This window comes from Choloepus didactylus, chromosome 2, assembly GCF_015220235.1.
Source record: "Choloepus didactylus isolate mChoDid1 chromosome 2, mChoDid1.pri, whole genome shotgun sequence".
In the NCBI taxonomy this organism is placed as follows: domain Eukaryota; kingdom Metazoa; phylum Chordata; class Mammalia; order Pilosa; family Megalonychidae; genus Choloepus; species Choloepus didactylus.
The window spans coordinates 152,998,717-153,018,816 of NC_051308.1; the positions used below are offsets into that span (position 1 = coordinate 152,998,717).

A 20,100-nucleotide genomic window follows, 5' to 3' on the forward strand; every position below is an offset into this window, starting at 1 on the left:
CAAACAACAGTAAATTATTCCTATTATGATTACGTCCTAGTACTGTGCTGGGTGATACATTTTGTGATCCATTTTAAAGTTCATACTGTTTAATATGTAATAAAACATAGAGTAGCATCTGGTAGGAGCCTAGAAACTATAGTCACCTATGCTGCCATATCCATACCTGCATTCAAAACACTTTCCTCCAAAGTGGCAGCCAGCCCTGGGACAAAGGCAACCACATCTCTCTTGAAGCTCCCTGTAACTAATATCCTGCACCGTATCAAAAACATTAACATTCACTCTATGTATGGATTCCAAAGTTTATAGTTAAGAGAACAACACTCCTAAGATGACATCACTTCCCACCATGTTTCCGAATAACCACAAACAAGCCTAAGCATCATATGTTCTCGTGTTTCAGCTATTCCCTTGCCCCTTCTGTTTCATGGAGAAGAGTTTCTTCCTTGCCACTGCTGAGTAGAAAAAGAAAACTATTAAAAGCACAACTCCATAAACAGAGAAAAACTATGCTCCCAGGTATGCACAGATGATGCCACAAAATATAATACTGGTTTTGTAAGAATTTGGAGGGTCCGTTTTGAAAGGCTCCACTGCCTAAGTACCACAGTCCACTGATGAAGACAACATCGTGAAAGTTGTTTTAGAGACTCCAAATTAAGTTAGAAGAGAGAGCTTTTCTGAGGACTAAACGGTGCAGAGGAGGAGGTGACAAACATATCCAAAGCAATGCTACTTATCTTTCTCCATCTTAAAAGAGAAAGACCTTTCTTTGGTAATTAAAAAATGTTTGCTCCAAGAATTCTCTGTGTGAATATCAGGATTCTCAGTGATTATTACAGATGGAAAAAAAGATGACAGGAAACAACCAAAAAATAAGATGACATCCCTTCTGGCTACCTGAGTGATTGCCTCTCTGCCTGAGTGAGTGTCCCTGCTTAGCAGTCTGTGTCTTCACTTCCAGGGTAGCACCTGCACCTCTCAAGGAGGTCTCTGGGTCACCTCCCAGCACAACCTGGGCTGTGGCTTTCAAGGAAGCCTTTCTTAGAGTCAACTGGCTGGCTTGATTGGCATTTAGAGACCCTCAGGGAGTAATTTAGCCATCTTCAAGGAGTCAGAGTAAGTACCATTTATGGCAAAATAAAGCAAGGGGCTGCAAATAATCTTTCAAAAACAAACAAACAAACAAAACTACCTGCAAGATTGTTTAGGCTTCTTTTGGGGCACAGAGTTTTCTTGTTCGACAAAGATAAAAGCACTGGATGGAGGACATTGCAGCATGACGTGAAGACCCAGCTACAGGGTAGAACTCAGAGCCAGCATGGCTACAGCCCTGAGTTAGTGTCTCCCTCAGCTCAGTGCTCCATTTCCCTCAGCTTTCAAATACAAACATCACAAACCCACCCACCTTGCACATAAGCCCCTCGCACCCTATCTCACTCAATTCTCAGAACTGCCTTCAAAGGGAGGAGTTATTATCAGTGTGTTACAGATGAAGAGGAGGAGTGCACAGATAGTGATTTTCCCAAAGCAGTAGGTAATGGAGCTAAAACTCACCCTGGACCTGGACTTGTTATTCTGTGCTACACAGCTTTTACTCAGAAAAATCTCGCTTTTAAAATACAACTTGCAATGTTCTCTCTTAAATGCATCATGCTACTTCATCACCTTGCCAAATTTGTAAAGTGTAATCAATAAGCATGTATTTTGCAACAGAGCAACTGATTTTAAGTTCTAGCAACGTAACTAGATATAAATTAGGTTAAATATGCTCTTGGGCTGCAGCTAGATTTTATTTTATAAAGCAAATAATTAAGCCAGAAGCACTGATCAATCAAACTGTGATAGGCAAAATCTTTGTACCATTTTTCCCCTCAAGTTTCCCCTCTCATTCTTTGGTTAGTATGCAAATATGTATGTAATGTGGTTCAGTCCAGGCTGATTGTTGTACTGTGATTAAGTGAGCATAACATGGAAGAATGAAAAAATAGTAAGATACCACAAAAGTTTGACTAAATGCAAATACCTGTTAAAAAGCTAAACGAGTATTCAAAATGTACCCTGCACAGACTGCTCGCAATGAACAGCTTTGGGTTATCTACTGACTAGTAACCACAATGTGTATTGTGTAGACTGAACACTGTCCTATAAGATATTTTTCTTTGGAATGCATGTTTTGTCTGTTCATTGTCTGTGCTGGGTAATTGTGCTTCCTTTATTAAACATATTTTAAATTCTCTTTGGGCACTCTTATTTTTTTAAAAAATAATATATATTTTATACACACACACACACAATCTCCCAACAATTCAAAATTTGTCCTAATAAGCCAAAGTTAACATTCATTAGTAAGAAAAGAAAAATCCTTTAAAAAGAATTCAAAATGTGTGTGTGTACAGACATCTCTAAGATCATACATTTGCTAAAAAAAATATAAGAGCAAACAGGAAATAAGTCACACACATTACTGACTGTCTTTTGAAGACATGAACTCTCAATCATCCTTTATAACGGAGTCGTAAAGGAGAAAAACAATTCAAATAATTTAAGGTTGCAAAAGCAGAGATTTGATTTTTATCTTTCGTTTACCTACAGAGGACTGACCAAGGCAAATGGCACAAAAGCAAAGCAAAGCACCTGGGAAATCTATAAACTTTATTATCAACTTTTGAAAAAGTATTCATCATTATTTTTTAGTAGCCTTAACTCAAAAAAGTCTACCACTTTACATATGTAAACTCAATTATTCCTGACAATTCTGTGACGCAGGAATTATTAGTATCTCCATGTTACAGAGCAGTAAACAGTCACAGAGACGTTAAGTAATTTGCCCAAAGTCACACTGCTAGCCTGGCTGGCCATAGTTTACTTTTAACCAACACACTTTACTACCAATAGGATGCAGATAGATTGAGTTTGTTTCTTCCAATGTGAAAATTCATGTAGTACAGTCCCAGGGATATAGCAAAAGAAGTGGAGTGGAGTGAAAGGCTCAAAGGTTTTTCTTTTTAAGAGTGTAGTTGATTGTAGGAGCACTAGGCTAAGATTCTATAGCTCACAGATGCTTAGTCTGGTACATGTTGCTGAATAAATGAATACTGAACAGAAATGAAAGTTATTAGCAAAATGGAAAAGCCAGGCACAAATCCACAAAAAGACAGGAAGAAGGGCTGCTTCCTCACTTTGCCCAGAATCCTGGATTTCATGGCTCCAGGACCGCCTGACTACAGCACAACTGAATGAGCAACCGGAAGGGAATGCAATGAACCCCATGTACTTTGATCTTGGTGAACCATTTGATACAGTGTCTCATGAAATCAGGATCACTAAATCAACTGAAATTTATGTGGCTACAAGAGCCACACAGGAGTTAAGCCCTCTAAAATGTAAAACACTGGATACATCTACTAGTATGATGAAGAAAAGAGCTATAAGAAACAGTATGCAATCTGTATTCAAAAGTAACTTAGAAATTATTCACACTGTTAGAATCAAATTTGCACATAACATTAATTTGGGAAGTGAGAAAAGGGCAAATGAGGGCGAGCCAATTGACTTAGTTACATTAACAGAGAGGTGAGAAAAAACAAGAAGTTCAGTTTCATTTTTTGTGTTCCCTTTAATTTGCAGGGAGGGGCTGGGATCCACAACGGGAAGCAACCACTTCTAGACCTGGCATGCCAAGGCTGACAATAAATTGGATTTATTTTAAATTTTAGGATCTAAGGTCTGAACTTCATAAAGTATTATCTTATTATTCCACACACCATTAGTAAAGTTCATGAGAAATAATATTCCTTTCAACAAGAAGACATTGTTAGCAAAACCCAAAGAAATGAAGGGGCTCGAAGGTTGAGTTTAGGCGGCCAGATGAAAAAAATCAGTGGTGTATGTATAATCTGGCCCCACTACAAATATGCCGCACAGGCATAAGGTCATGAGAATGGTTTGCAAACACAGGGCAGGAAAAAGAAGGACAGCAGAGAAGGGGGAAACAAGGGGCTAAAACTTGTACGAACATTATTTTTTTAAGCATACATTATAATTTCTAATTTCTTTAATGTTGAGAAATCTCTTCTCCCTTGGTGAGAACTGTTTGCCTTCCCAGCAAAAAAATTATACTTTAAAGCCAGCAGTTGATTTAACTCAAGAAATGGGAGAAAGAGAAGTTTGTTAATGTTGGAAAAACATGGCCCCAATTCAGGCTGGGCCCCAGGAAATGTACAAGTGAGCATCATTTTACCCAACTCCTAAGCGACTGAAGAACTGAACTATTAGCACTGGCCCACGTGCAAGGAAAGGTTCTTTCCCAGATACAGGCTCCAAGGCTTGCTTATTAGAGGGAAACATTTGTTTCCAGAAAATAAAAAGCTCTGAAAGGAAAGAGGGAACACTACGTGATTCAAACTTCCTAATATGTCACCCTTACAACTCGCAACATAATTTGTACTGTCATTTTTTTTTTTTCAAGTAAACTCTTGATATATGGGAAATATAAGAAAAGCCTTTGGGTATCTGCAGAATTAATGACAAAAATAACAGCAACAACAGCAGCTAACATTTGAGTGTTAACTATGTGCCAGGAACATAAGCGTTTTACATAAACCACTTAATCCTCACAACTAACCCTAGCAGGTACATACTGTTACATCTCCGTATTATAGAAAGTTAAATAACTCGCTCATGGTCCCACAGCTTGTAAGTGGCAGAGTGGGATTAACATCCAGACAGTGGCCTCCAAAGCTAAGAGAGACAGTCAATGAAAAGAGGCAGCCACCAATGAAATCCTACACATTCCATTTCCTTATAAGTAAACACAGAAAGAAAAGGGAAATTTAGCACGAAGGCTTAAAGAGCCATACTACATTTTAGATAGGAATGGGAAAATATACGTGAAAACCTTCAGTTAAATGCTAATATTCTGAGATTTAATATTTATAGAGAATAAAAAGTAAACCATAAAACTCTCGACATCTACAGAGAAGAGTCTTCCCCAAGGTTTGATTACTGGTCCCCTCCTATGGTTTAAGATCATCCATACAATGATAAACCCAAAATAAGCCTCAGCCCAGACACTTTCCTGCAAGTACTATGCGGACAGGAAACCTTCCCTCACTGCCTGGCTGCCTTTGGAATCACCTGTAGGGCCCTTTAAATGCAATTCTTAGGCCCCACCTCAGATCTGCAGCATCAGAACCCATGGGGGGGTGCAGTTCCAGGATCTGGACATTCTAGAAGTTCCCAGGTGACCCTAAGGTACAGCCTGGTTGGGGAACCCTAAACAGGTATTCTAATCCTTTCTTCACTCTAACAACAGAGCCACTGAAAGTCACAGACTAGACCAAATTATTTCCCTTCTCAACAATCTGCAATGGAATAAACCTTCAAAGGCTTTGGAATGAGGTCCAAATTCCCTAGCGAGACACTCCAAGCCCTCCTTAACCTGTCCCCAACTACTATTCTGGCTTCCTTCCCTAGCACCTCTCACACTTATTACAGCACTACTCCCCAACCATATTGGGTACTTGCAGATCCCCCTACTTTGATGCTCCAGTGTTCCCTTGGCTCTCCGACCAATTCTCTGCCCATCACCACCTTCCTCATCTTTCACGGTCCGGCTCAGGTTACTGTTTGTGAAATCTCCCCTGATACCTTCCAGTCAAAATCACTCTCCTTCCTTTGAACAAATGGCCACAAAACTTACCACATGGAGAAATTACAGCAAATATACTGCACATTGTCTAGAATTATACTAAACTATTTACACGTCTGTCTCCCCCTTGAAAGCTGGGGCATATCTTTCCTGTTGTAGATAGGAGACAGATCTAGGTAAATTTTGGTCTTCTAGCAATGTGACCCTGATCAGGTTATCTAACCGCATTGAGCCTCAATTTTGTAATCTCTGAAGTGGGAAATCACTGATACCTATCTTCATAGCTAAGGTAAAAATAAAACAGGAAAAGTGTTAAACCCAATGCAGATCACCTAAATGCACCAAAATGATAGCCTTTGTTTCCTATCCTACTAGAGTGTACTGCAGACATAGTAAGTACTCAGAAAGTGTTTTCTTTCAAAGTAATAAGCAGTGATTTCTTAAAGCCCCTTCTCCTTACCCAATTTTGCTTTTTTATGAAGGACATTTCATAATCTCTCTTTGGAGAAGGCGTCTCTTACTCCTCTTTCTTTCAAAAAATCAATGTATAAAATTCTAACAAGCCCTGTCAGTGTCCTCCTACTTCAGCTTGGCTTTTTGCTTTGAACTACAGTAACTGCCTGCAGCCAGTGCTGCTTTCCAGAGAATCGCCAGCTTCACCCTTACAACAAACAGCACTTTGTAGGCAAACTGGAGGCGAGCCCAAAGTAGGAGGGGCGAAAAACCAAGGAAAAGGAATTTGGGCCAGAAACTGAGTCGACACCCACACAATCGTTCACACTATAATGCAGGTAAGGAGAGAACAGGAAAGGAAAGGAGCCTGGATCAACACAAACCTTTCCCAACCACTCCCCAAGCACCTACCTAAGCACCCATCCATGGAAAATGACTTCTAAGACACAAAGCCCATGCTGGTCAACACACTGCCTAACACACAGGGCTACCGCTGTTAATGAAATATTGTCATATTAGCTCCTCGTCCTCACCAAATGAATCATTTTACCATTTTTATCCTCTACCCCATTTTACAGGTGACAAAACACAAGTCTCAAGAAACCCAAGGTCACACCACAAGTCAGTATAAGAGAGTGCCAGGAGCAGGACTCAAGTCCTTTCAGCTCCAAATCCTGGATCCTTCCCACTGCCCAATTTTTCAAGTGTGAAAAGCAACATAAAAACTGCTCTTAAGAAGGTAAAATAGATAGGGGTTTTGTGCCCTTAAAAACAATTCTGGTGTAAAGGGTTGTCAAGGCTGTCACGTAGCAACAAGGCTCTAACTCCAGCCCTTACAATAATCAGTCCAGTATCCCAGAACATCCTTCATTGAACTTTCCAGTCCCTAGATGGAAATTGTTTCCTGATGATTTCATTAGTCCATTTGGTTTAGGGAGGAGGACTCAGGGAAGGAGTATAGTTTTCTTTCATTTCTTAATCAAACCCTGATCCACAGTTGAAGAGACTGAGGGGATGTGGGAAGCAATTTCTGACGCAAACCTGTTACCATGGTTGTGAGAGAGTGTAAGAGGCAATAAGGCAGACCTAAGGAGCACAGATCCTGAAAACAGGACAGCGTGGGTTCGAATCACAGCTCTGCCACTTGCAGGCTAAGTGACCTTGACTGCTCAGGTAACAGGGAGGTACAGCTAGGCTGGGGAACTGGGCCTGGTTCCTCTGCTACAAAATGGAGCCATTATGGAGTGAGTGAGTGTGTTAAGTGCTTAGAACACTGCCTGGGGCATGGTGAGTGCTTCACCATGGTTTCCAATTATTTCCAGAATAGATTAGTGTCTGGGATTGGGTTCTTTTTAAAATGCATTTTTATAAGAAGGTGAAAGAAGAATTCTCGTTCAGTGTGTTAATCCATACTGCCCAAACCAGCACAAAGGTTATTTACAAGTTTCGCTTCCTGATAGGATCTTCCAGGATTTCTTTCCATCTGTGAACTAGAGTCCGTGGAAGAAGCAGCAGTGGAATCCGAAATATTTTCCTTTGTCACAGCAACAGTGCAAGAAAACCTGTACCCATTCTCTCACACCACAAACCTGTTTCTTTCATGAGAAACAAAGACCCTTATTCCATTACACTAATAAATGTGGGGGCTGCATTTTAAAAATGTACTTTTTATTATAGTCTAAAAGCAACCAGTGTTAAAAAATTTTTTTAGTTATTCCTGTTTAGGAAGACCTGGTTCTGATCACACAGATATATATAACAGTCCTAAGGACTGGAACAAAGCATGCTGATGAAGCAAAAGGTTTCTTTCCCAGAAAATACTGAAATTCCAGGAACAACGTGCTAGACTTGGGATGATCAAAGAGAAGAATGCTTTTAAAAATCCCCTCTCAAGCTAGAATTCTAGACTCAGCTGGTAACAGAGATCTGTTAAAACATTCCTACTCTCTTCTCAATCAAAGAGGGTGTAGGTACAACAAATTACACTTCACGTACGGAAGGACTTTCCACAGTGGAGCACAAAAAACTAAAGAGAAGAGCACTAGCAGGATCGCTGTACAGGGGTCTGCAGTCTGCAGTTGTATCCTGTACAGTGTGCCCTCCAGGGGGAGGAGGGCTGAAACCCAGCCCACGCTGTTCTCCAAGCAGAGCACCCTGGCAAAGCAGATGCAGCCATGCTGCAATAAAGAAGCCTGGGACTAATCCAAGTGGTGCTGAGCACCAGCCTTCCACATGCAGAGCAAGCTGCTCTCAAAGCCATCTCCTCCCCGGGTCTGCCATGCAAAAGCCCACAAGTTTACTGTGGTTTGAGTGGGTGGGGTGGGGGGTTGGCTTATACTCAAACATAGCCAACTTTCCACAGTGCAAACATTTTCCAGATTTTTGATGTTGCTGTTCTGTGGACCCCTCTTCTCTTTCTCACTTGCATTTTCCTCTTTGATGGGAACCCTTTCCATTCCCCTGCTGCAGAAGTCACAACAAATTAATGTGAGTGCTCTAGGAATGGCAAAAAACGCTGGACTCACCCACTCACATAGAATCTGCAGTATTTCTTATATCATTGGGTTACAATTTTCCCTTTCTCACGTAAGGACTCCTTTGTTTTCCTCCCTTCCTTCCCCACTTAACCCCAGCTTTAAGATATAAACAAAACGACTTCCCTTTTTCTGAGGCAGAGGAGCTTTCTTCCACTTCGAGTAGGCCTTACCCCTCACTCTCTACCACCAGACCCTCTGCTCCTTCCCCCATATACCCACAGCAACTTCTTATTGGCATCTTCATTCCCATATTCTATATCCTTCTCTCTGAATCTATTACATAGTGGGTAGAACAACCCCTTTCAAATGCATCCACTTCAGACATAATATACTAAAATTTAAAGGGCAGAAATCATTACATATCAAGTAAGGGGGTTTTGGTGTGTTTTGTTCTGCTAAGTCTAAATCAAGTTTTAATTTGTTTCAATTTAAGCTGATTTTTAAAAATGTACTGTGCTCCTAATCAGATTCAATGCTTCCCATTTATCTGGCCATCAAAGGGCTTTCTGTCTGAGGGTCTAAACTCACAGACTATATCCAGCCCACAAAGCTATTCTGTTTGGTCTACAGCAGGTTCATATTTAAAATGTTGAATTAGCCACACTTTAAAACCAGATTTTACACAGTAATCCAGATTTCTGGATTACAGTGAAAAAGTCGAAAGATCTTGCAACACTGGCCCACATTCCCACATGGCGAGAATAGGCTGCTAAATAGCAGCAACCCCCTTTAGACAGGACCTGTACTTTATAACTCAGCCCAGATTCCACCCACCCCCACCCCATCCTCCCGAGATTGAGTATCAGCTGCCAGAAATCATCTTACTTGAGGCCCACTCAGGCATCATTTGGTATTTGCCTGAGACTCCAGGGGCTGCAGCTAATATCCAATTCAAACTCTCTCTCTGTCCAGTTAGTACAGATATTACAAATACAATTATAAAGTTTCTCCTTGGTATGGAATGCCACATCCAAATAATTTATAAGGAAAAGAACTTAGAACTAAGTGTGAGAGAAACATTTCTATAATAGAAAAATATCTGAAAGAATTTAGTTAGAGAAAGTCTCTCTGTGTGTGTAGGAAGAGGGTATATTTGTGAAAGTGGTTTAACACTGTAGAATACTTCCCACTTTGTACTTTATTATTGGCTAAAAGTTGATACGAAAAATAAAACTGTTGAAGCGGAAGCTTAAACAGAATGAATTCACTCCACTAAAATGATTACACTTGAGCATAATACAAATAAAACAGACTATAAATATATGACACAGATATATGGACATTTATTTACCCACTCTTTTTTTTTTTTTAACTTTGAGGATATGGATAATGACTATTCGTTTTGAATTGCATTTATTTGTTATACAGCATTTAATCAGCAAGCACGTGGACATAACACATTAGCAGAGACGAGCTACATCTTTATATAGTATTAAAGTACAATAGTTACTGTAGGGTCAGATCTAATTAGGAGGAGGGTGCTTAATGTGCATTATTCCAAGTGGCATTCTATGACCATTATTAGTGATAACAGAGAACAGGATAGGAAAAAATACCAAAACCATCAAGTGATTTTAAGTTAAACCCTCAATTTTGGATAAATTTTCACTCATATGCATTTACCAACAGGCTGATAATTTCTAAAACCATGATGCAAGGGTGAGAACGAGAACACAAGAACAAGAACACATCTGGCCTGAAGACCCAGATCCTACCATAGCTTTACTCTTGATCATGTTACCAGATTTCAGGTCCCAATTCATAAAATGGGGGCCATCAACTAGATGAGCTGTAAGGTCCCCTTCTCCTCAGAATCGGATTCTCTTTTTAGTCCTTAAACAGAAATATTAATAGGTATTACAAAATGTGTACAAAGAAATCTAAGTAGATAAATAGAAAGAACACAGTGGGTAACAGAATAGGCTTTTAGAGAAAGCAAGCCTGGTTTCAAATTTCAGCTCCACCACTTCTGTGCGATTTTTGGCAAATCACTTAACCTCTCTGAGCCTCAGTTAGTTCATCTGTATAGTGGGAATTGTCTACCTTCCACAAAGGATTAACTGAGAATATGTAAATTCCAGGGCATAAGTGTGGACAATCAGTAAACGTTCAATAAATAGGAACTTATTATTAATAACCGAATTTTCCATAAGTTGCAAATTACTTCTTAACCAGCTAATATAACTATTATTAGTTAAAAAAAAACTATATCTGACACAAACTGATTTTGAAAGGTTATTCAGTAGGTGCCATTTTAAGCATTACAAGGACCATTTTCCAACAAACCTGAATTTCCAAACATTTCTTAGAACTGGGCTGGGAACAATCTGTGAAGAACATTTTGATTGATTCCATTTCATACCCAGTCATCAGATCTGCCCTGTCTCCATTGTGTGAGATCTGGATCAGCATCTTTCTGGTGGCCAACATCCTTCAGAGAGAAGGGTTGTCTTGCACACCCTTTCTTCTCCCTGCCCTCTGGAATCTTTTGCAGTGTTGGCTACTGTTGGTGCTCAGATACAGCAATGGGATTTATGTGTTGCTTGGGAAGTGAAGCCTTCTCTGGCAATGTTCCTAACTATTACCAGCAAGCAGGGAAGGAAAGAAAAAATGTTTTCAAGAAAAGAAACACAAGTAATAGACTCTAACATCAATATCTGTGAGCCTTTCTCAAAAGCAGGTGGCAAGGGGAGGATACAGACATTTTGAAAAGTTCAGAGCAGCAGAGATTTCCCAGACTTTTGATTTCACAGACCAGCAACATTTCAAAAAGAAGACCATCATAAAAATTGCCGGGTTTATGGGACCAAGAAATGACACCAAAGAGCAAACCACCACCAAATATTCTACAATTATTTAATAAAAGGGGAGGGGGGGGGATAATCCCTGAAAGTAGGAAAGACCCTTTAAATGGAATAAAGTTAACATTAAAATTAAAACTGAAAAGCTTACTACATTGTCTTTACTCTTCTCATTTTTCTTGGGCTGGTGAAACCATCGTCATGATCCACATTTGGAAATGACTGCCCAGGAGTGGACTGTGAGTTGGCCCCATCATGCCATCCAGATCAGGATGCAGAAGCTCATGGAGGCATCAAGGGCCACACTCAAGAACATCTTCTGTCTTGGTCACCATCTTCTAAGGAAACGGATATATCCTCAAAGCTCCTTTTGGTCTCAATAACCAGTAATGGGACTGTCATCCATGTTTCAAAACTCTTTTGAAGGAGTATTCAGTTAGCAGCCAGTCTTCATGTACAACTGTGTAAGATGGTGGTTTTCAGCCTTGGCTATGCAACAGAATCACCTGGGAGGAAGGAGGTCTTTTCAAAACCACACATGCGTAAACCCCAACCCAGAGACTCTGATTCAACAGGTATGAGGCAGAGCCTGGGCATGTGTATTTTGAGGTGAAGGGAAATTTCTAGTAATGGATGGTGGGAAAGAGATAGCATTACAACATTCTAAATGTGATTAATCCCACTAATGGAAGGCTAGGGAGGGGGTGGAATGGGAAGATTTAGGCTGTATATATGTTTCCACATTGAGAAAAAAGAAAAAAAAAAAAGGACAGTCTAAATAGATGACAATTGAATGCCAAGGATGACCCTAGATGGGATCTGAGGGTGGAGGACAGGAGGCTCAAAGGGACACAGTTGAGACATAGGGGAGGAAAAAAAAAAGGAAATATAGAATGAATGCTTTGTATCAATGCTGAATATCTAGTACTTCTTAGCTGCATTTAATGGAATTACATAAAACAATGTTCTTGTTCATGGGAAGTACATACGTGAATTATAGTGTGTGTTCAAGGATGTGTGCAGCTAACTCTCATATGTTCAGAAGACAGAGCAATAGATGATGGATGATAGATAGGGAGGGAGGGAGGGAGGGAAAGAAATACCGGTGTGACAGCATGTTAAAGTTGGTGGATTGGGGTATCAGGGGAGGGGGGTCAGGGTATGCTGGAGTTCTGTGTATGGGGTTTGTATTGTTTTTGCAACTGTTCCTATAACTTTGAATTTATTTCAAAATAAAATTAAATTAAAAAAAAAAATGCTCCCAGACTGATTCTGATATCAGCCAGGGTTAAGAAACTGGCACGTTTCTTTGCATTCATCCTGAATTTATGTCTTATAAAGCTTTAAGATACACTTCTTCATTCCTGCCTTCAGGCAAGAAATACTAATGGAGGGCCTGCCATGCTCAAGATTCTAGGAAAAACAGTGGTGAACAGGACAGGAACATCCCCGCCTTCACCACACTGAAGGAGTACTGGAGGATGTAATCAAGGCAGTAGGCAACTAAAATACCATCCGGTTTACTAGAATTAGGTCACCAAGGTTTCCTATGTCCCCATTCTAGTGGTTTCATGGGCTTCAATAACATCTCCTCCCAGCCACCTTCTTTCCAGACAGCTGGAAATCCTAACATTTTTATTAGAGAAGCAGGCTCCTGTCCTCATGGAGCTTACATTCTAGCAGGAATGTCCAAACTTTCTAGGTACCATTATGTCAAAGTCATTCCATCTCCAGTGTCTTTCTTCAGGTCAAGTGTCCATGACTTCAAACAAAGCACAGCAGAAATTCAGTTAACATTATGCTTTCTCTGTTGTTTCCAGAATCATTTTGATGAAGGTTAGCATTTCTTGTCCTTTCTGTCTGTAACAGCAATTGGGACAACACTGTGAAGTATTTTCAGAGCCCTTTCCTGGGTTTTCTCAACAAAATATCATCTATGACAGTTCCATAATTTCCCTCTTAATAACTGACCTCATATTTGCCCATGTAGAAACTCACCTGCAAATCTTCTGATGACGAGCACATCCTCCTGTGGTTTCCCTGGAGTAAATCCCCATTGGTTAGGTATTTCATAATTTAGAAGAGCTTACTGTCATATGTAAACCCAGAAATTCCACTGTGTGCTCCTTCTTTTAGATCAATTATGTAAATAAGACCTGAGGGATCCCATTGTTTACACACCAACCAGAGGAGAAATCTTTATCTTTAGTCTATTTGTGGCCTTTAAGGCAGTAAAGATTTCTAGGGCTGGCACTGTCATTACACGTGTAAGCTTAAGGTAATCACATCACCTCCCTGGGCCTGGATTTTCTTATCTATAAAATTAAAGGATTGATCTCTTCCAGCTATAAACTCTCCGAGGTGACTTCAACTTTGACACAGGCTTTGAAAGTATAAAAGGACAATGTCTAAGCATGCTCAAATATTTTTCCTTCAAGAAATTTCACAAAACATCCCTTCTCATAAGAATATCCTTCATAGCCAAAGGATGGTGGACAGGTTTCCCATGTGGAGAAGCGAGACCAGTTTCTCTCCTCAGGATAGACAACACACCAGCAAGGGATCAGGGCATGCATAACAGAGGGCATGCATAACAGAGGGTGCACATGTTGGCTATGAATTCTGGAATTTTGCTGCAGAATTCCTTCAACACTGTTGGATGGCTACCACCCAAACCAAGCCATTTGTTTGAATCTAGTTTGTTGGATAGATCTAGAACCTGAGAATGTGGCACTAAGTTATCTAGGATATCTGACCTGTCTGCCTCAAGATATATGGGAACAGTACTTTCCTTAATGTCTTGCCAGTGAAGACACGTGAACTCTAAGTACGAAATAACACCAATGACAAGCTAACGTCCGGTTCTGGGAGAAAAGTTCATTTCTAAGCCTCAATCTCTCCCCTTCCCCAAATGTAAAGCTGTCATTGATTAAGTATCTTGGGTATACTAACAAACAGAAAAAAAAGGAACTTGGCATGTGTGGGAACCAAGTTTATAAGTGGTTTTGGACAATACCAGTTATGGGCCTATCTCTACACAAATTTCAAAAACAATTCTGATCTGGCAAGCTTCAGATTTTCATAAAACATTAGAAAGTCTCTTCCAGATGTTTAAACAGAATTAGAAAGACCCCAGAGGATGCAGTACAGCTTTCATAAGCTTGCAACAGACTCAGACAATTTTGAAAGGGCACCTCAGGTGCAAACACTGCAAAGGAGCTAAAGGCAGTGATGCTTGGCCATAAACACAGATTCTTCAGAAGCCCCCAAACTAAGGGCCAATGAGCCCCTAAAACACATCTCCATCACTCAGCACCCTAACACTCAAATGGGACCAGCAGCACCAAACTACTGGGTTTCATGTAGTACTGATATAAATGATTTTTGGCAAGCAAAATTATCCTCCATTTCTCTTTGATATGACAGAAAGCAGAATCAAGATTCAAAAATCTCAGCAGGCTAGAATACTGGACCAAAATAAACAAGATGAAGCTGGACAATAAATTTTTAAAAATCGTCCACTCAGCGTCACAAACACACACAAAAAGCCCAATGAAATCAGAATACAGCAGCTCAAAGAACAAAATATCTGACTGTCTATCACCTATACATGAGTCTGTGGTAGGGGCTGCTTTTAAAAAAAAAAAAAGGCAATTGTTATCTTAGACTGCTGTAAGTAGACCTTTTTGCCCAGGTTTAGGAAATAGCCATCTTATTGTACTCTTTGTTGTCCAAATCACTTCTTGAAAACCGTATTCAACTCCAGGCACCATTACTCACTATGAGAGATACTAACAAACTGAGAAGACATCTAGAAATCATGTCCCACAGAAGACTGTAAAAAGAAGTGGGACTATTTTGCACTGAGAAAAGTTGGGGGAGGGAGTAATCACTCTGGTTTTTTTGCATTCAAAGGGTTGCCCCGTGAAAGTAGGTATTCCAGAAGAATAGAATAGAATAAGGTTTCAAGGAAGTGATCTTCAGCTCAAATAAGAAAGGTTTTTCTAACATGCCTTCTTAAGGAGCTATTTAAACAGGGGGTGACTGGTAAATATAAGGATTCACTAAATTAAAGAAGTTGGGCCAGGGCCTCTCTAAAACCCTTTCCAATTTTAATACTACGACTCCCACTTATCCAAATATTTTACCGCCTATTAGTTCATCTGCCATGATCTCTCTTGAAATTGCCCCTTTCTTCTCAAGGTTAGCCTGGACCCTCATCAGTCCAGACAGCAGAGCACAGCAGAAGTCTCTCAGATTGGCTCCCGACACTCAATGTTATTCTTCCTTACATGTCAAGAAGCACATCCCTCAAGGCTATTCTGAGATATAACTCCATTTATCAGAATACCACAGTGATGGTCATTGTCTAGGTCAGGGTTTCTCCACCTCTGCACTACTATCTTGGGCAATTCTTAATTGGGGTGGGGATGGTGGTATCCTATACATCGTAGCATGTTTGGCAGTATCCCTAGTCTCTACCCGTCAGATGCCAATAGCATCCCACTCTCCAGCTAGCATAACCAAAAATGTCTCTAGACGTTGCAGATGACCTGAGGGGCAAAAATTATCCATGGTTGAGAACCCTGATCATGGGGCAAATGATTACTGCTTCAAGTTTCCCACTAACTAGCTTCCCTCTGCCTTTCTTCACCCATCATGTTCTCTGCTCCAGCCAGGCAAACCTATTTAGTTTTCCACCAGTGACAAACCTCAAAGCTATACCATGTACCATTCCCCTAATATGGGGGATTTCCTGTCCCTTCCTTCGATGCAACTACATCCCTGACCACTGTCCAAAGTCAATTCAGATTTACCCTCCCCCACTAACACCAACACACACAGCACTTCCAGTTGGCTCCAAAAACCCTTCCCGTTTCAGTATTCCCTGCTCTCTTAGACAAATGCAATTGTTTGCTTCTGGTGGTATCCTCACATGTACCTGTCTTATCTGACCCTATGACCGGTTGAATCTTCTCCTTCCTTGTAAGGTCCCAGAGAATCCACTCTGGTTCTCGGCTTACCACAGGTACTCAATAAATTACTGACTGGTGTTTCTTAGAATGTCAAACACCAATTACAATTATAAATATATAAAATCCCTCACCAAGTACCATTTCAAGAACATATATGATCGTCAGTAAACAGTTTTGACAAAATGTAGGCTTTTTTATAGCTATTGTCAATTTACCTACAGTGCTGAAACTGAGCCAAATCTAGATGCCAAAATACAGTTACCAAAACAATTTAACTATCTGGACATGACAATTACATCAGAAAATTCTAAGATTAATCCCAAAAGCCCTGCACAATATAAGAAGAAAAACAGACCAAATTTTGACCAAGGTTTTTAAATGTTGGAAAATGCAGCAAGGAGAAAAACACGCGACTATGGCTCAATACTTTGTTGCATCATACACTACCAAACATGATGGTGGAAGAGGCTAAGGCGAACTGGGTCATTTAAGGACAATTTACTCTCTCACCTTCTAATCGGTTGTGTTTTAATCAACAAAGTACACACACACAAACCCTCAATGAAAACGAAGTAAATCTAAGATAAAATGTTCAAATATATAAATACAACACACCAATTCAAGACTTTGGAACAACTTCTAGCTCTATGGATCATTTTATTGGAAGCTTCCTAAATAACCTACAGAGACTAAACACCACAAATCATCTGACCCCCATCTTTACTTTAACCATCTACTTTTAATCTCAGGACCTTTGTTATTTTGCTCTTGGATTTTAACAGGGTTTTAGTCAGTTGGTGTCAAAGACAGCAGAAGCAACAACTATAACTCTGACCTAGCTAACACTAGGTGTTTGGTCAGTATTTAGGAGCAGAAAAATAAATGCTGTCTGAAGACTCCATTTACTGGTTATGGTGCAGGATTCTTCCCACAGGACTGTAAGAATCAGAGGCTCCAGAGGCTTTGACAGGGAAGGTCTAAATCATTTTTGGCACATAGATGGTCCCTTTGGTGGTTTATGAGGTAAACAGCCCTCACCATTACTGCAGACAGGAATTCCCTGCCTGTCCAGACTCTTCTGGCATCCAGCAGAGAGCACATAATACGTCCTCAATAAATGCTGCCTGAGCTGAATTTTATGATCGAAGTTGCTAAGGGAAGTTTATAGTCAGCTCTATCCAGTCCCACATCCCTTTCAAAATATGTCTTCCTATTTTTCTTTGCTCAACAGATATTTTGAAAGCAATGGAGAGGGAAAGGAGGAAATCTCAGAAGCAACAATAGCCATGTATGAGCCCAAGTGGTTGAAGCTGGACCCACATTCGACTAGGAATCCCCAATACCTATTCCCCATCTCTGCCGACCTCCTGAGTGCTCCCTTCTCCTTCGCCTCTGTGCTGCACCCTCCATCAGTCTCCACCCTCAAGGTAACCCTACCTTCCCATTGTCGGCCACACGTCTCCCCAACTGTGTACCGCTGGGACCGCATACCCCAACCACTCTCCAGCAGGGACCTACCTCTCCTCCCCTCGACTTGTAGCAGTTCTTCTTCACTGTGGTTGGCCTTTTAATGAAACCAAAGCACTCATTTATTTATCCCCAAGGGATACCCCCAATAAGAGAAGCAACCCTCCAGGAGCAGGAGGTGACAGTCCCTTTGGCAACCACTCCTAATCTTCCCTCTCCTTTCCAACACCCCAGACAGGATTCGCATAGAAGTCCTGCTCCCATGTGCCCACGCTTCCAAACAAGCTAGAGGCGGATTATACCGGCACCCAACCCGGAGATGGCCCGCGGGCGGGCTGGGTGCACCTGCGGGTCCCTTCCGCCCTTCCCGTGGCGCTAGGGGCGGAGCGCGCGCCCTCACCTCGCCGCCCCCGCCCGCCAGGTTCCCAGTCCTGCCCACCCCGCGCGGGAAGAAGGCGGAGGGAAGGCGTTTCTGGAGAAGTTAAAGGGCTCACCTTATGGGCACCGGGTCAGCAAGGCCAGACACCAAACACCCACCTCCAGGAAGAACCGGCGGAGCTGTAGCTCGAGTTCCCAACCCTTCTGATTGGGCGGAGGGAGGCGAGAGAAGGGAGAGCGCGCGAGCTGGCACAGGAGCAAGGCAGTTCGCACTCGCCTTTCGCGGGGCCCACCGCAAGCTTCCGATGCGCCCGCCCCTCAAATTGCTGAAAGCGGAACACCGTCCAGAACCTGGGCGTCCCAGAGGCGGGAACCCGGCCAGGCTGGCCCCCACCTCTCGGAAGCGAGTCCCGGGCCGCAACCTCCGCCCGGGCCGTGGCACTATGCGCAGCCCGGCAGAACGCCTGCGCCCGGGCTGCGCGCTTTCGACTCCGGCGCAGCTCTCATCCGCGCGTTGTTCTCCCTCTCGGCCCCGGCTCTTGCCTCATAGAGGTACGCACCAACCTTGGGGGCAGCCCGGGCAGACTGGCCGCCGAACTAGGGCTTATGGCGAGGCAGGAGTGGCGGCATCACCTGCGGCGGGCGGCTGCGCTGCGGCGGCTGCACCAGGACGCGCCGGGACGGTGAAAACGCGCTGCGCCCTGGACCCTGTTCCCGCGGCCCCGCCCGCGGATGCCACCTCGAAGCGCGGCGGAGGAGCCGGGGCACCACGGGCGGCGGCAGCGGCGGCGACGGGAGCGGCAGCACATGACTCTGTAACGAGGGGAATTAGACAAAGCGTAACATGGACTCCGGGCCCGTTCAGGCGCTGCAGCTCCGGGACCAACCGCAACCGGCGAGCGCCGCGACTGGCCCGGCTGCAGCCAATGGGGCGGGCCCGGGCCTCCATGTGATTGCAAACACTTTCCTCCGGTTGTCCTGCCGCGCCCGCCGAGGGTCGGGGCGCTTCCGCAGCTGGGGCCGGCGAGCTAACCAGATGGGGCCTGTCTGGCGAAGGAAGTGGCCCGGGGTCGGTGACAGGCGGCAAGAAACTGCTGAACGCCATGCAGGTGCATGGGGCAGGGAAGAACGCCAACCATATATCGCCGTCGCTGTAATATCCATCACACGCTCACGTGGGCAAAGCACCATGCCTGGGAGGCGCTGCCGCCAGCTAGGATCAAGGCAAAGTCAAGAACCCTAGCCTCTCCTGGGTCCTTCCTGTCGACTAAAACTCTGATATTAAGACTTGGATGGAAATGTTATGAAATGATAAGGGGAAAATTCCAGTAGAAGGTTTTCCAGCCCATGGAGAAACTACTTACCTGGAATTTGGGTCGCACACAACTTTCTCTTGGCATAAAGAGTTTCCCGGCCTCGTTTGTTCTAACTCGTATTAAACACGTGCTAGAGGGTCTGTTCTTGTTTAAATCTGCTCCTTCTCCCCATTCTCCTTCACCAAAAATTTTTGTCTTGTATCTAAAGCAGACAGAAAAGTTGTTAGCTCTGTTGAGAGGTGTTTTCCAACTTGATGGCTTCCCCAATCTTTTATTGTTGTTTTGTTTTGTTTTTAAGATTGAAATATCTTTGCAGTCTTTTGGAGAGTGGGCAGGCAGGGATCAAGAAATAAAGTCAATAGGAATGTTTGGAATTGTTGATTTTTAACAAGACAAATGACTCTTGTCCATTACTTCACTGTCTCCCGTTTATCTGAACAATGAGAAGACTCATCTTACTTCTACCAAGAGCTTTCCATATCAGCAAATGTTCAAACATTTATTCAGTGTCTAGTT

At 42.4% G+C, this 20,100-nt stretch overlaps 1 protein-coding gene across 4 annotated transcripts in view; it reads right to left on the reverse strand.

The window, feature by feature from the left end:
- Positions 1-19,124, reverse strand: part of LRRC8D (leucine rich repeat containing 8 VRAC subunit D) — a 132,501-nt gene extending 113,377 nt beyond the window's left edge. Inside the window, exon 1 of one of the 4 annotated variants that reach the window (XM_037826681.1) lies at positions 18,902-19,124. The gene's annotated coding sequence lies outside the window, so the exon portion shown is untranslated. Of the gene's footprint in view, positions 1-18,384 lie in introns of all 4 variants that reach the window. The other 3 variants (XM_037826678.1, XM_037826679.1, XM_037826677.1) reach the window with 3 other exon arrangements.
- Between the last annotated feature and the right edge of the window lie 976 nt (positions 19,125-20,100).